This window comes from Haliotis asinina, chromosome 2 (genome assembly GCF_037392515.1).
Source record: "Haliotis asinina isolate JCU_RB_2024 chromosome 2, JCU_Hal_asi_v2, whole genome shotgun sequence".
Taxonomy (NCBI): domain Eukaryota; kingdom Metazoa; phylum Mollusca; class Gastropoda; order Lepetellida; family Haliotidae; genus Haliotis; species Haliotis asinina.
In genome coordinates, this window is record NC_090281.1 from 43,209,507 (window position 1) to 43,223,053 (window position 13,547).

At 41.7% G+C, this 13,547-nt stretch overlaps 1 protein-coding gene across 2 annotated transcripts in view; it reads left to right on the forward strand.

Moving 5' to 3' along the window:
• Positions 1–13,547, forward strand: part of LOC137273738 (histone-lysine N-methyltransferase SMYD3-like) — a 71,669-nt gene that overhangs the window by 56,361 nt on the left and 1,761 nt on the right. The window lies entirely within an intron of this gene.

Genomic DNA, 13,547 nt, shown 5'->3' on the forward strand with positions numbered 1-13,547 from the left:
CCCCACATTTGCTTCCATAGATTCCAGTTTTTGACCGGATCATCCGCTAACTTTAGAGGGTCAGGCGGTCTGATATGACTCACTTCATTTTTGACGGGTGCCACGCTTTGGCTAGAAGTGCCTTCCGTTGATTCGGCAGACGACATTGTCAATTTTCAGAGAAAGTTCATGCAATGTTCTTGAATTAATATTTTCAGAGTGAGATAGTAGTATAATGTTGCACAAATATCACCAGTTCAATCAGATAACACAAGTAAGCTCCATATTCGTGACTAAAGTCATGTCACTTGTCCCACGTGGTTTTCACTTCAGATACTCAAGGTCACGCGCTATCACGCACCGGTAGAATGTTAAGTTCATGTAAAATTGATAGTTAATTGTCAATGAAACAAGGGTTTCAACACAAACCGGGAGGGTAGATTCGTTGCTGAATCCGCTGCCACCATGTTTCAATATAGCGTGGGGGTGTAAAGCCCACGAAGAAAGGAAGAGAGAGATAGCGAGGTTCGGCTGTCAGCCATTTATCAAACCGGAAGTATCTTACAGTTTATAATCCGAACATGCCAGAACTCCGTGCATCACACTGATAACCGGGCAGTGCCAGTTATTGTAACAATGCTGTTAATCAATTTCTGGATGGTTGCCCGTGGTATTGCCCGCCGTATTGCCCGCCATTCCTCTTGGAGAGCTGCACCAAGCTGGGCCAGGTTGGCGGGTCCTGGGTCCCTGGCGTACACCCGTCGACCAAGAACGTCCCAGAGATGTTCAATTGGGGACAGGTCTGGGGACTTAGAGGGGTAGTCCAATGTTTGGATACCTTCTTGTCGGAGATAAGCGGAGACAATTCGGGCCCGATGTGGTCTGGCATTATCATCTTGGAATACAAAATTTCGGCCGATAACTCCAGCCAATGGAGCCACAACAGGACGCAATATTTGGTCAACGTATTGCTGACCAGTCATGGCTCCGTTAATGATGACCAAATCTGATCGTCTGTCATGTGTAATCCCACCCCACACCATGACACTAACTCCTTCATATCGATCATGGTCAAGAATTGCTGCTCTGGCATATCGCTCCTCGCTCAGACGCCAACAACGTTTTCTGCCATCTGTGAATCGTAGGCAAAACCTTGACTCATCAGAGAACATGGTGTAACGCCAGTGGCGCATAGCCCATCCCTGATGCTGCCTAGCCCATGCCAATCTTTGGCGCTTATGGTGAGCTGAAAGGGTGACACCCTTAAAAGGCCGTCTTGCTTTCAGACGAGCTTGATAGAGTCGGTTTTTAACGGGTTGAGGTTGAAATGCGTCTTCCAGTGAGTGTGCAGAATTCTCTATTGATGGCAGGGGCCGATTTAAACCTATCGCATAGAGCAATTAACGTAATGAGACGATCCTGTCGTGGTGTCGTTGATTTTGGTCTACCACGCCCAGGTCTCGTTGCAACCCCACCCGTTTGACGGTACTTATCCCACATGCGTGAAATTACACTTTTTGATTTACCCATCTGCCTGGCAACTTCACATAATGATGTCCCCCCCTCTATCATCCCCACAATTCTCCATTTTGTTGCTTCACCGAGATACTGCCTCGGAGGCATTTCTGTCAGTAAGTGTCAATCTCTATTGCATTAGTGATTGCGACTTCTCCAGTACATTTACAGGAGTTAACTTCTGTGTGCACGTGTAGCACGTGCTGGGCATGCATTATGCGAAATTCCATTGTCATAGGATGTTGCGTATGGGAGATACGCCACGATAACGGACCCTGTCACAGTCAAAGTCATCTACATTCAATTTCTTGGTTCCCTTATTTTCTGTCGGTAGTATACATATATGTGGTGACATGCAGCATTCACACTGACTAACAGAAGTTTTGCTGGAGTATAGAAATAAATGAAGCCAGTAACTGCCATTTTTGTCGTGGATTTCACTCTACTGTTACACCTCTACTGTGTTTTTATTTGTCTGAAATCTCATCACTCAGCTGACATTCTCCCTTGTTGACAGCTGTTCAGATACTTGAAGTTGAGACAATAACAACCTTCTTTTATTCATAGCCCTCACAGTAGAGTCTATCGATGGATGTTTTACCACATAATATGGCAACTTCACTAATAACTGTGGTAACTATCTCAAGGATGACATTCTTATTGAGAAGGCCATATACACAAAGCTTAGTCTGAGTGCTGAAACTTCTGCTCTCAAATCAAATAGATGCAGTTTCTCACTTTCAATATCATTCAAAAGTAATTTGCAAGTATTCAATAGTATTTTCAAGTGATCTCTCGGTGCTGATGTGATGGTCAAAGTCATTCCATTTTTCTTGCAGTTTCTTCCTCAGTATTCTTAGCTGATGTACAAAAGCTTTTCCATCCAATCTTGCAGCCTTAGGTTTTGACTTTAGCTGATAAATTTCTTCCATCAGCTTGTCAGAATCTTGAGATGCCTTTCCTTTAAAAGGGTGTAAACTCTTCTGAGATTCCCAACCCGATTCAGTCTTTGATGTGACAGTTAAATTTTTCCAGAAGTTGATGCTTCTTTGCTTCATATTCAAGCTAAGATGCAGCCGCTTAACTCTTCTAATTTCAGTCATGACATATTTCATCTCCACTGTTGATTTGAACATGCTGGATGCTGCCATCTTCAAGTGCATCGGGTCCACTGTAGACAGGATGGGCTGATCTGTTGTGACACTTTCTGATTTTGATTCCATTGGTGCTGATGTGATCGCACCTACAATACCTACACTTGCTTTCCGTTCTACTGACAATCTTCTTTCTTCAATCTTCAATCTACTTTCCATCTTCAGATATTCTTCTTTTCATCTTTTTCTTCAGATGAAACAAGCGTTTAAGTTTGGAACAGAATGGTGCTAGTTCACAAAGAGTGTTCAAATAAAAGAGGACTTCTTGAAAGTCGAATCTATGTTTTTAGTTAGTATAAGTCAGTTGTTGACAGGAACATGTCTGTCAGTTTTGTTGTTTGATAGATTCAAGAGTTCCTGCATACTGATGTTAATACATATCTTCCATGTTGCTGGGTTTCTAATAACAGTGATGACTTATGAGTAAACTGATGTAAATAGCTTTAACAAACATGAAATTATGAACACGATTGATATTGAATATCATAATGGTTTCAATAGATTAATTGCTGTGATGACCACTTTGGGTCACACTCGATCAGATGTCTGTGAAGACCTGGCTGCCGCTGATAGTCTCAGTGAAGATGGCCTGAGTAGACTTGGAATACTTCAGATCATTGGACGTTTACATGGACCCGGCTCAGCTTCACTGGTTTCAGAAAATGTCGGTTTCTCTTCAGAGAAGGTTTTTGTTTGCTTTTGGGGAACTTATACTTCTGAGAAGTCCAGATACCCCAAACTGTCTGGACTTTCTGGCCAACTGGCATCCTCTATATCTGATCGTACAACAGGATGTAATGAAGATATAAATCAGTATCATTGCTTACATATGTCTACTAAGTAAGTGAAGTGAAAAATATATATGAAGATCTATCCTACCAACAAGTGTTCTAGTAAAGAATAGACCTATTTCCATTGCTTATCTCAAAAAAATATTGAACCTGATCATTTTCATCATGTTGAGTATAAGTCATAAGCCTGTTGACACAAAGTTGTACAAAGAAATAGTGCATTTTTTTATGCATTTACATAGGAATACCCACAATGACTGTCAAAGCTGGTACCGAAATGAATTACTGCAAATAATGTTGTTCAAGGTGGCAAGGCTCCCAACTATATAGGAAAGTGTTTCATACCATATATCACACAAACCAAGCCTTACCTATCTTGACCAATAGTTGTTTGGGAGATTGTTATCAGATGGGTCCTGGTTACCCTTAAAAAATTGGAATAAATCAGCAATGTACACAGTTGTATGAAACAGACCATAGTATGACCCGAGTTACAGATTTTCATGCATTGCATGGGAAGAGGTCATCTCATAAGGTAGTTGATCATTGTAGAAGAATACTGAACATTGTATTGCCATTGTTTTGTGTTGTGCTGGTATATATTAAATTTACTTATAGATTAATGATGGGAAAAGAACTCATGTGTTCACATATCATAGTGTGCCGGTCAAACTACATCATTGTGACGACTTCAGATGTAGTGTTGACTTGAAATGCTAGGTGTCATGATCGGTACTTGTGTCCTCAGCTGAATCATCCAGATGGACAATGGTACCAGGAACCTGTATGTTACGGTAACTCCATAATAATGATGCTGGGTTTGTCTAGGCAGGGCAACAGTTGGTGACCAACAACTTCAGGACAGTGCGCTGAATAACACTTTTATCAAAACTATCCAGCTTGTGTTTCCAACCTGGCTTCCAACCTGGCTTCCAACCTTCACTATATGTGTGTGCTCCTGCTTTGCATTATGTATTTTCCTGGAGCACAGTTTGTTTACCACAAGAGGATTCACTCCGGATGTAAACCTATTCATCCATCAGCAGAATTCTATTCCATGCTGTTGCCCCAGTTTCTGGATGCAGCCGAAAGTTCCTGCAACACTGCTAGCTTTGGACACTGCCTAACCATATGTCCCTGTCCCTTGCAGAAGTAACATTCATTCCTTCTGTCGGTCCCCCACTTTTGCCTTGTAAGAGACTGCTTAAATTGCTGTAACTTCTTATCAATTAACTGTGAGATTGATTCAAGAGTCAGCTAACTGTCAACTTTCCCTGAGCCTACAACCTCAGTAACAGCAGCACATAGCTAGCTACTACCTTCACTAGGTTTGTGACACCTACTCCCTTCAACAGCTTTATCTCCATTTATTTCTGACTACTGCAATTTAATTTTCTTTCCACATCCCATCATTTTCTACATACACAAAAACTATTTATAAAACAAAAATGAATTATCATTGACACAGTGATTGTTGACTCATGTAAGTACAACGAAATATACTGATGGAATAATGAGTCTTGAATTAAATAAGACTAATTATTGTTGAGACGGTGATTGTCGGTTGACTCCTGTAAATATGACAACTATAATGACATATAGATTACTTTGTTAAATGGAATAATGAGGGTCTGCACTACCTACCTAACATGGTAGTCAAGCATAGCCAGTTTATGTTTGTTGAAGCACCTGTAAATATTCATAAAGTGAATTATATGACACTTTGTCCTAAAATGCCCCAAGTTGCATGGATTCTTAAGGTGCTCTAGGATATCTAACATGGTTAGATTTGTTGATTTTGTCAGTTTGACTAGGCCAAGAACTATTCCATTGGTTAAAGCTATGTTGCCTATAATTTGTAGTTGCTTTTATCTTTTCAGATGTTAATGAATGCTCATCATGGTGTAGTTCCTCCATGACTAAGTTTGGTGACAATATTGGGCAGAATAATCCCACATAGTCTCCTCTACCAGGTTGTCAGAATAAACCTTTTTTTTTTTTTGTTACTGCTGAAGGTGGTTTTAGGTCTTTTTCTTGATCTGACTGGGCTCTGCATAAAGGACCTACCCCAAGGACGATTCTTTTCAAAGGATTCAAAGAATCCACTCCTTACCCTAGCGCTTGGCAGCGCAACTCCTCTTCCTGCTCCTGCCCAGCGGCCGAAGCCAGCCAGCAGACTCAGGTGTAGGCCGCGCCCCGGAAGAGGAACTCGCCGCTGGAGTGCGGGGGCGAGAAACCCACGGCTGCTCCATCAAGGCTTTCGAGTCTTTAAAAGACGTCGCAGCCACTGCAGCCGCCCGAATGACCTGCAGTGCCCCCGGAAACAATGTCGCCCTCAGCCGAAACGGAAGGGCCAGCAAGGTCTGTTGTGTAGCTGCCGAGTACCGAGACGTCGACAGCCACAGCTTGCACATCCCCATGACTGCACACATCACCGTTGACGCCGCCAATTGAAACGTCCCCAGAGTTCTCCCCCCTCCAGAGCTGACCTCTGTAATGAGGAGAGGTAAGCTGCATGGACCACCACCCGCACCTGCTGCATGGCATTCCGATAGACCTCCTCATAGGTCTGGTATGCCTTCCGCAGGGGTGCTCCCGACTGGGTAAAGGCTGGAACTAAACACCCTTGCCTGGTAGCCGGAGCTGCACCTGAGGAAGCCGAGCATCCCCCTGAGAGCTCAGGCAGGTCAAAGGAGAGGAGCTAGGAGAGGATCCATCACATCCTGCACCAGAGAGGGGAGAATGTGGAGCTGCGTCTGCGAGGGAAGCTCCCTCGGGCTCCTGCACTTCCCCAACATCCATAGCCTTGACGTCCGAGCCTGAAGCCGAGCCCGGACCTGAAGCCAAAGGCAACGGGTTGACTGACGCTTCGGCTACCCCGGAGAGGGAGGGTTCACTCCAAGTCCCTCCCTCGGTCTTGGCGCAGGGTCCGTTAAGGATTCCTGGGGTTCCGATCCCTGCGTCACCCCTCCCCAGACTCTCCGTCCCCCGCCCAGAGTGCGTGAGAAACTCCTGCCGGAGACCTCCAACGGACTCATGGACGAGGGACTGCACCGAGTCCATGTGCTGCTGAAACAACTGGGATATAAAATTCATATCGAAACCAGAGGGAGAAGAGGAAGCAGGGGCAGATGCGTAGTAGTCAACTGAGGCTTACTTTTATATTTAGACTTAACATGCTTAGCCTTTTTGAACTTGGACGGGGAAAGCTCCGATGACTCCCCTCCCGCAACTCCTTATAAAAAAGGAAGTCCACTGCCCTCCTTTTTCTGGCCTGGGGGGGAGAAACCCTTGCAAAGTTCGCAGACCTCGGGGTCGTGGCCAGCCTTCTCTAAACAGCAGAGGCACTTAGTATGTCTATCCTGGGGCGGGATATTCATCCCACATGCCTTAAATACTAATTTAAAGCCAATTACTAGGCATAAGGGAACGGCGAGCACCGCAACACATAGCGTGTTTATGTATTGTGTTATTTAGAAAAATAACTTTAATAGCATTACAATTCGTAAGAGTATGAAATATCACTTACAAAACATTGAAAATTACGTGAATACACGCAGTGTGAAATAGTTGGTATATGACGCAATATTCCACATGCGGGGTCGCCTACTTCCCTCCATGGGAAAGCAACACATGCGTAACCCACAAGAAAGCCAGCGCTAACACAAGTTTAGTCACTGACAAAAACAAGTGAACACGTGGTTAAATAAACGTTCTTTTCTTTCTAGACGAACGAATAAACCATACATGCAGTAGAGGGAGACTCAGTCATCTCGGAAGTACGCATAGGTTCAACTTGGAAGTTCTTGTCTTATCTTTTTTCCATTACATCCACACAACACGGTAACAGCAGAAGGAATGATGATACAGGTTTGGATGCTTACCTGTTTGTCTGTGCATGCGCGGCAGAGGGGTGACTCCACGTGGTGAGGGGCCGTATAATGAACAAAAAAGACTTTTTGTTTATTGTACAATATTTTATTAAAACGTTACAACTGTCACGTGACATTTTCCGGCAGCAGAAAATGCATATATAGTATTCCCAGAAATTATTGAGAATCATGTTGCGTCATGTAACTCATTACGTTTATTAACTTCTGGCGTTTTACTTACATAAGCATGTTAAAACATCATCCTTTTACAGTCTCAGTCTTGTTTTAGTACTTTGTTAGACCTCCTCTCTCAGCAATGCATGCCTGAATACGCCTAGGCACACTACCCATCAAAGTTTGTAGATAATCGTGTGACAGGGTATCCCAATATTGGACCACCTCGGCCTTCATATCTTCAATATTTCTCAGTCCCTTTTGGTTTATTCTGTCCTTCATGACTCCCCACACATTCTCAATTGGGTTTAGGTCTGGGCTGTAACTGGGCCAGTCTAAAACTTGAACATTTTCGCCCGACAACCACTGTTTTGTGTAGCGCGCCGTCTGTTTTGGGTCATTATCATGCTGGAAAATCCAATCATCTTCATACAAAGTTTGTGCTGTCGGAAGAAGGTGACCATTTAGAATGTCAATGTATCTTTCTTTTGTCAAGTTTCCTGTGAAAACACACAATGGTGTCACTCCGCGAGCCGATATGCCACCCCACATGTGAAACTTCGGGCTATGTTTTGGTCGTTGGTAGATAGGTTTGACAGTATCTTTGGTCCAAATTTTCACACAATTAGGGAAAAGCCAAACAGAACTTTCATCCGAAAAGTAAACATTATCCCAATCTTGATTTTCATGAGCCCGACACCAGTTTAAACGTTTTTCCTTTTGTGCATCTTTCATCAACGTTTTCAATTCCACGTTTTTTCACCCAAGTAAGTCTCTGTAATTCCTGCCTAACTGTTTCATTGCATACCTGAGGACTTCCTCTGCTAATCATTTCATTTCTGATGTTCTCAACACTTTTCAATTTGCCCCTACTCACAATCTGCCCAAGTCTTCGGCGATCCACAACACTGAATTTCCTATTCTGACCTGCCCCTGCTTTGCGCTCTATCCCAGTTCCTGTTTGAATATTCTTCAAAGTTCTGTATACTGTAGACAAAGGAATACCATGTCTACAAGCTAACACTTTAGCATCAGCCTCACCCCTTTCAAAATCATCGAGAATGAGCTTTCTTTTCTCTCTTGCTGTAAATTCTGCCATGTCAACACAGGAAGCCGTCTGCTCAGACAAGGGAGATAACTCTTGACGTAATGAGCTGCCATCTAAGCTTTCAAGAGTTGTTTCCCTTATTTAGTATGCTTAGTGCATAGTAAAAGCCCTTTTTCCAATCTTAGCATCATTGGAAAAAAACCAAAGATTTTCTCAATAATTTCTGGGAACACTGTATGTACCCCAAGGACGATCTCTAAGAAAAAGAATGGTGTGGTTCTAATGACACCTCTTTACAATATACTGGACAAAATAAGTTAAGGATATTGGTATTTTTATATTTGATATTTTATCAGTGTGTCAGTAAGTAGATAGATTATCATTGATAAAAATTTATTATTCATAATTTAAAATTTACATACATACCTAACTGTTTTTTTTTTCCAGTATATATGGAAGGAAGGTAGAATTATTATTTTATTTGTTACAACTGTCAAAGAATTTTTGTTGTAATTCCTTCCATAACATGCCCTTATAATGTCTTTACAATACAGTTGTATGCAATTTTGGTAAAACTGAAAAATATTTTCAGTGATATGAGACAAGATATCATGTCGTATGATATGCTGTTGGGATACTGTTATTAACATGATAGGTCATAATTACCCTGGCAAAGCTGTGAAGGCCAGAAAACTCCAAAACGATGTTAGTGACATAGTTGTTGAAGTCTGAAGAGCATGTGCTTCTTGGACTTGATGATATTGAGAAAATTATCTGACATACATGGACTCTTGTTCATTGCCTCCAGTGTCTGTGCTCCCACTCAATATGAAGAAAAAAATGAGCATCATCCAAGTTTTAGTGACTTAAATCAAACCTGTTCTGTTGAGGTATGTGTCTCCAACTTAGTCTCCAGAGATTTACTTTGTCCAGTTTTCACAACCATTATAAAACCATTTGTAACTGCATGCACATTTCTAAATAGAAATGTCATTGTCACCTTGTCAGCACTTTTTAATTTGTGAAGAGCTCTCTCAGTCTTTGGAAATGCTATTCCATCCTTCGAACTAGTCATGGCTTTGAATAATTCAACTGAACGAATATGACCTCAACTCAGTTCATGATTGGTCACAGTCAATTTCTTTAAATTTGTGAAATAAAATTCTTATCAGAACTAGGCCTGAGTGAATTCTTTCTTGCATTATACATTTAATATAAATATTGCCAGTCTTTTTACCTTTGGTGAAGGTCAACCAACTTCTGCCATTTTTCCATGACGGATTGAATGTCGGTCATTCACAATTACACCCGTTTTTCTGATGATTCAACTTCATCTGCAGGTGGACGCTTCTTTGTAGGGGCTTTTGATGGCCAAGCACCATCACAGGGTTTGAGGAAATTCAACATGACCCTACTATTTATGTCATGCCATGTGAATGGAAAGGTTACCTGCCATTCTTGTGACAGTATCTTAACTTTCTGTATCGTGGAATGTGATAGGCTGTTGTCTGCCACTCTTCAACAGCGTATCAGACTGCACGATACATAAAGGTAACTAGCATGTTCAAACATAATAAAGGGGTACACAGTTGTCATGTTTGTGTGAAAAAATAACAATCCGTGGTCAAGTCACATAGTTATTGCTCACTTGCTATAGTCTGTTTGCAGAGAAAACATGTTGATTGATTTCATCTTAAAGAAAAAAGTCGTTTGAATAAATTGAATTAAGATTGCAGATTCTCATATTTTTACATTGCCAGTTGAACATTTAAATCTCAGAATTTTATTCAACTTAGGATATATACAAAGTTTCAAATCACTTTATTCGTTTGTGTTGCAAGGAGGTATGTATATTAAATGGAACACTGATAGCAAGTTGGTCAAAGTCAATACTTATCACATACCGCACGTTGCCACCTGGCAAGGTCAAATTGTCAGGATTTGCAGTCTTCATTTCACTTTTATTTGGTTTATTATGTTTGTTTAAACTCAAATTCATCAATACATTTTCACAGCAAACAGACTATACAAGTATCAGATTCTCAAAAAACTGTTGTTCATTAAACAAAACTCTGTTAATTGCTCTGTTAATTGCTAGAAAGTTGTCCAGTTGTATAAACATGAACTCTGTATATTCCGTCCCGAATGCAATGTATGTGATCAGATACATGTTTTACACAACGTTCATTTCTAAATACATATTTATGTCCTTGAGGGAACCACAAAGCGATCTTAACTTCTTACTTTGTGTTCTCTTAGCTTTCACAGCTCAAAATGCCTCTCTCTCCATTTTTCTCAAAATTGTCTGTGATCTTACTTTCAGGAACCTTTGGATGATCTCTTCCAAACGTTGGCTACTGTTGCATGTGTGTCTCCAACATGGAATTTCCAATACTTTATGAAAACATTTTTAGGATGGCCTCTCTTATAGAGTGGTTTCTGGTTTTGCTGGTAGAACCTTCCTGGCTTGTGTCTCAGATAGTCTGACAGTGAGAGAGTCACAGCATTGTAGGGGACCACCTCTGTCAATTTTATTTGACGACTTCTTCACATCAGTGTAGAAAGTTTTTCTTCTTGGAATCTTAACTCTTTTCAAACTTGCCTATTGCCTACATCTTCTCCTTGTCTTGTTTGGCACTTTTCTTGACAGAATAGATACAGTAATGAATCCTGCAATCAAATGTAGTACACTCTGATCATGTTTGTTCAGTTCAGACTTCTTTCTTCCTCACATCTCTGCAAGAGTAGCATTATTGTAGCACTGACAACACCATCAATGAAATCAGGAACAAAAGTCTCACTGCTTCAAGATCAGTGCAGTCACTAACAACAGAATCTAACACATCAAAGTTCATTTTCAGTTTGTGTACTTGTTTGAAGAATGCCTTGCTGAAATAGCTAGTTAGACTCCTCTGCGCTTCTCGCTTCGTGGTCCGACTGCTTATTTCAACAATAAGACCAGGATCCTTGAGTTCCAACCCTTGCATATGTCAACTGATATATCTATTTTCTACCAATCCAAGTTTTCCTTAGTTTCTCTACGTCCCTGTTCTTACTGGCCTGTTCATCTTGGAGAAGACGAGGCTTGGCACATGGATAGTTGCCGTCCATGTCTGTCCTCTTTCCTTAACAGTCTTTGTGAGATTCCTATGCTGTTTCTGGAAACGTTTGCTTTAGGCGAGACAATTTTACCACAATTGATAAAGACGTACTTCACGTGATATGACCGTTTACAACAAAAATATAAGACATCGATGCAACCTCCAATATCTCCAGCGTAATGGTACAAGCAAAGATAAAGGATCAATCAACCAACAAAACTCAAACACAGTGAAAAGTTACGACTTAAAATTGTTTTCAACTTTTTCTTTCAGTTTTACCTGTAACAATAACAAGTAAACATATGAGTAAGTAATTTCTGTTACTGAAACACCTTCTGAGGCCACCAAGGATAGAGACTCGAGTAGACTGGCCATCTTCTCCAGGAGTCTGTTTTGACTTTTTCATGGCCACAGCCTTCTCCTTGTAGGCTTTCAGGAGAGCTTCCTTGTTCAGTGCATCGCACCAACTTCCTTGAACTGATAGATATGTATTGATTTGTGCTTAAAATAATGTCAGTAATAACAGTTTTTTTAAAAATAGATAGCAATAATAACATGCAGTATATCCCTTTAATTTAATGAAACACATACTTCAAAGGAAACTTTTATGTATCCTGCAAACAGATATTCACCAAGGTATATACACAAGTTCCATCTGTGTGGACAGTTTCAGTATATGGTGCAGCTAGGTTGTTTCCACCAATGCAGTAAACACAAGTAACAAAACTAATACCATCTGTGGAGAAGAGAAAGAGACCGGAGTGGGCGACGTGTTGCTGTGATGCTAGCACTAAGTTGACTAGTTTCGTCCGAGTTGGACTCATCAGACAGAGAAGCTAGCGGAGACTGGGGGTATATATATATATATACTATAGAGGAGCCGGAGGGGTTGGCCGCCGGTTCGAGGTGGGTCCGGTGTTTTGACCAGGGAACAATGTAAACGCCGCCTAGTGCCGGTGAAGTGTGGGTGTCAGTCGTTGGTTCCACAATTCCAGTGGTGACCGGTGGTTTGGCGGTGGCTATCGGTTGGGTGCCGGTGGTTGCGGGTGGCATGCCGGCAGGGCCTGAAGTGGGCGTTAAAAAGGGGGGGTAACCTTAATGAGCATTTAGTCAGAAGCACTTAGTGCAGAGGGTTGTGATTCCTTGACAAGAGTACCCCTATAACGTAATGCCAGAGTAGGGATTGTTGTTATTGAAGCACCACATCTATTACACATGTTTTCATTGCTTTGTTGTATTTTCATACATAACACTCATCGAGTGGGGGATGAGTCATCTTGGAGGTTGTGGAAAGAGGCAAGGGGTGATGAATGCTGCATCGTAAGCAATCAGGATGGTCGTGCTCAGCCAGAGAGCTATGGTGTTCCTGTTGACCTCACCCTTCGCCACAGGAGCACGGGATGAACTGTCTATACTTTTCTCAATGGGTACTCTGTTGTGTAAAATCATGGGACTTGTTGCTTCATGTGTGGCATGGTAGTAGGCGTGGACAAGCTTGTTCACATGTTATTTCAATCAGGTTCTCAACATGCTTAACAAAGTTCTTGACCATTAGACCATTTCTTTGTGCATGCTAACTGGTGGTGTGACAACAGATGGGGAAACAGCTGATTTTCAAACCCGTCGCCTCAGTCATGATGATGAGTTTGAGGGAAACTCAGTCTTGTGATGAAATCATTAAGAATCTTTACAGCTGCTGAACTGCTGACTTATTCTTCTTAGGGTACACCTGGGCACAGTGAGTACAAGTCCATGAAGACATACTCCTACCCACCTATAGTCTTCTCAAAGGGGACGAAGTCTGTTTCCACCAACTGGAATGGTACTGTGGTTACAATGGATTTTTTATTGGTGCTCTGTTCAGTCTGCTTGGCTTACAGTCTATGATACAAGTACAAATAAACAATTCTGCA